This window comes from Vicia villosa, linkage group LG7 (assembly GCF_029867415.1).
Source record: "Vicia villosa cultivar HV-30 ecotype Madison, WI linkage group LG7, Vvil1.0, whole genome shotgun sequence".
Classification (NCBI taxonomy): domain Eukaryota; kingdom Viridiplantae; phylum Streptophyta; class Magnoliopsida; order Fabales; family Fabaceae; genus Vicia; species Vicia villosa.
Window position 1 is genome coordinate 42,685,141 of NC_081186.1, and position 4,310 is coordinate 42,689,450.

General features: G+C 29.8%; 1 pseudogene; it reads left to right on the forward strand.

The window, feature by feature from the left end:
* Positions 1-742: 742 nt before the first annotated feature.
* LOC131618940 (uncharacterized) lies at positions 743-4,310 on the forward strand (annotated as a pseudogene).

Here is a 4,310-nt window from a genome sequence, read left to right on the forward strand (position 1 = left end):
ATTAATAATCTATTTTTTTAACTTTAATAAAACTAAATATTTATTTATCTCACGGGTCACTATCAATACAATATTTAATTTATTTTAATCGATCATTACACACTTTCTCTTTCTTAATTAAAATTTCAAATTTTTCTCAAATTTTCTTCCCACACTTTCTTACTTTCATTTTAATTTTTTTTCTCTATTTATGTATCAACTCTAAAAAATAATTTATTTTTATAAAATTAAAAAATATTATAATATCACGGGTCACTATCAACATAATACTTATTTTATTTTAATCGATAATTATTTTTATTAGAGAGATAATATCCTTATTTTTAAATTTTTTTTCTTTTCTTTATTTCACAATTTTTTTTAAAGATTATTTAATACAATTAAATTCATATGATTATTGTTCATTTTATATTTGTATTTAAATATATTTTATATCAGATCAAATAAACTTTTTATTTCACGGGTCATTATCAACAAAGTATTTATTTTATTTTAATCAACAATTACTATAAATTGAGAGATGATTTTTATTTTTAAATGTTAAAATTTCATTTTTTTTTTATTTTCATCTTCCAGATACTTTTTTTATATAATTATTTAATATAATTATATTTATGTAATATTTTTCATTTGTAATTAAATCATTTATTAAAAATTTATATGTATCTAATTAATCTCATACAATATTAAATAAATTTACCCGTGCGGAGGCACGGGTATCTTACTAGTAATTGTATAAAAAATGCATTATGTATTGTTTGCTACTACTGTAAGCTTTTTTTGTAATGGAATGAGATGACTGTATTGTTTGCTATATGCAGTGTAGTATTAATAAAGTTGTCTTTTAAAAAATTTAAAAAAAAAAAACTAAAAAAAGTAACACTGAAATAAGTTTTGTTAAAGCAATACGCTAACTGAATTAGATCAAGAATTTATACAAAATGATACAATCATAAGAAAAAAACATATGTTCTAAGTGATAATTTTGATTGAACCATGGAAAGACGGGTAGCATGTTAATGGCTATTTATTGGGCGAGAGAGAGACGTGCCGTCGCATAATGTGTCGCTGGGATTCAACATGCCGGTTGTTCGGAGAGATGAAGCAGCTGAGAGTTAAGGCCATGTTGTTCATTGTATGAAATGGAGTTTAATCCCCAGTTTCACTATAAAACAGACAAACCTGATCATTACAAGATGGTAAATTTGTGTTCATTTTAGAATTTTGTTGATAAAAAGATGAAAAGTAATAGAGAGAAGATAGAAGGATAGTTAGGGATTGCTTTTGTATATTAGTATTTTATTAATTTTGAGTTTGTTTGAAAAATGTTGTACAAAAAAATGGTAAGCAAAGAATTGAATCTATACTCTATTGTGTTTATTAGTTGAAACTTGAAATGAAAATAAAACAGTATAAAAGAAAAGAAACAGGTACTTATGAATTGGAGGTTTATATATTTTTTTGCCTTCTCTCTTCTTTTGTTTCAATAGACATGATTTATGCTATAATATTATTGCATCCTTTGATCTATGCTGCGTGCGTGACTCACCTAGTGAGTAAGAGATCGGCAAAGTCTCTAGGGTTCTGGGTGCTTAGTTGCAGTTTTTGCTGTTAATGTCCTTTTTCTTTGGGGATAATGAGCTTGAAGAAAGAAAATCTGTGTCAAATCTTTGCCAAAACTTTTGAGTGGATACATGGTTAGAGTTAACTTCATTAGTGTTTAAATAGGTAGTCTCAATAATATGTAATTACTAAATAGTTTATGGTTAAAAGGAAAATCTTGCTAAGAAGCTAAGATAAGAAGTTAAATAGTTGCATTTTACATTGACCAATATCTCAAGGTTTAATACTCATTTTTGCTTTTATAATTCTCTCATTTTTTTCTAAGGAATCTCCACAAGTTTTTTTTTGGTTGGTGTTGGTCCCTTGATTAAGTTTTTGGTCCCTCAATAATATCATGATTTCCAAACAAGTTCTCTAAACTACTTTTGTTTACCAAATTGTATATTGTTATGTATGCCACATGGGCACTCAATATTGAAGTTTAATGGAGGTACAGTTATGCAAAAAATAATTTATAGAGAACTTGTGTGGAAACAAATAATTGAAAATGGAGGACCAAATGGAAAATTCTTGGACTAGAAACATATTAAAACCAAATTATATGATATGCATTAATTGATTTCATATTTTTTTTATTGCAGTTTGTACGCTACAATGCCGCTACTATAAAATATAATCCTTTCTAATGGAATACTTAGTCTAATTTGATTCGTGTTATGTTCTGCAGTTTAATGCTCGATCTGAATATATTGATGAGAAAGCTTCATTCCGTCGCCTACTTCCTAAAAACAGATGCCTTGTTGCAGTAGAAGGGTGTTTTAACTTCCCAATGTTCTGCAGCTGTCTAAATTTCCTAATGTTTTTGCCTATTACGTCTATTATCGTCTTATTATCGACTTTAAGTTCAGTTCTTTGAATTAATTACTTTAAGTATATGTTTAAGTTTTTATGAGTGGAAAAAAGATGGTTCAAAGAAACAGCCTTACTATATTCACTTCAAAGATGGACGACCTCTAGTTTTTGCTGCTCTATATGACTCCTGGAAAAATTCCGAAGGTAAGATTTTCTACAGAATGTTGGAAATTGATATTTTTCTGCATGAAAGATAATGCTAATCTATCTTCGTACAGTTGTTGATTTTAATGTAAATATTCTTAACTGCAGGTGAAATAATTTACACATTTACTATTGTTACGACCTCTTCCTCTTCAGCTTTCCAGTGGCTTCATGGTGAGTCATGCATTCAATGTTGACATGCCAAGATAGTTTCAGGTTGATATTATTGACTCTGAAAAGAATATTAAAGTTGACTTGTTTGTTTAGAATGATTTTTTAGTAACTTCGGTCAAAATAGTAGGGTAAATGCAGGTTGGGGTTTGATGAAAGCAGGGACTATGAAAGGAAGAATATATCTTAAGACAAAATAAATATTTTTCTTCATGTGTATTTACATTGAAATATAGCTAAATAATGACCTATGTGGAAAATGTAGTCATGTTTTTCTTCTTTGGTTTAATGAGTTTAGGTTCACATCCACGGGATTCTCGTGATCTGTTAGATTATAAACCTACCAAGGGGAATTGGATACCCCTCTTTGGATTTTATCAATTGAGGGTGACTGCCCGAATATACACTATATTTGAGTGACCGTGTATTATATAGGTAAAAATACCTAATATGTACTTCAAATGTGTGTCTTTAGACAGGATGCCTGTTATTTTGGGAGACAAGAATTCATCCGATACCTGGCTAAGCAGCGCTTCCAGTTTTAAGAGTGTGATGAAGCCATATGAAGAATCTGATTTGGTATGAGCTTTGAGACAGAAAAAATTAGGACTAAATTTCTATTTTCTTAATTAGTGTTGAACTTCTTTATTTTATTATTTGTTCTGATATTAAGGTTTACTAGTTTAGTATGACTCTGTATTCATGGTTTTCGCCAATATTTTAATCTCCAGGCGTGGTACCCTGTAACACCTGCCATGGGTAAGCCATCATTTAATGGGCCTGAGTGTATAAAGGAGGTATGACAATTGATCTTTCCTTTAATGTTGCTTCTCACCAATCTAATAATTGAATTAAATGTTCTTACTGAGTCGCTCGAATCTATATTTGTCGTTACTCAATAAGTGAACATGATTTTGAAAGATTGTTGTTGGACTTTATCGTCAATATTGAAAACCTTTACTTTGCAACATGCCGTTTGGCAGATTCAAGTAAAGACAGAAGGAAACACTCCAATATCTAAGTTCTTTTCAAGAAAGGTAGCTGAAAATGAAGACACAAAGCCAGAGCATAAAACATTATCTCATGAACCTGTCAAAACCGAACCAACGAAAGACCTCATTGAAGAAGCGAAAACAGAGGAGGGTGAAAGTGACTTAAAATTCAGTGGTTCTCCCCCTTCTCAAAATGTAAGCAAGTTTCCAATCAAGCGCGAATATGAAGCTATTTCATCAGATTTGAAACCATTTTTAGCAAATAATGACAAGTCAAGTGCAAACCCGGCAAAGAAAAAGGAAAAGGCAAAGACAGCTGATGATAAACAACCAACCTTATTTTCCTACTTTGGAAAAAGGTAATATCTAACAAGGTTTTGAAGACAGCTGATGATAAACAACCAACCATATTTTCCTACTTCGGAAAAAGGTAATATCTAACAAGTTTTTGATCTAGCTCGAACTCAAAGATTGCTAATTTGTAATATTCTGTATTTGTGTAAATTATGTAGAACCGTTTTCTTGTAG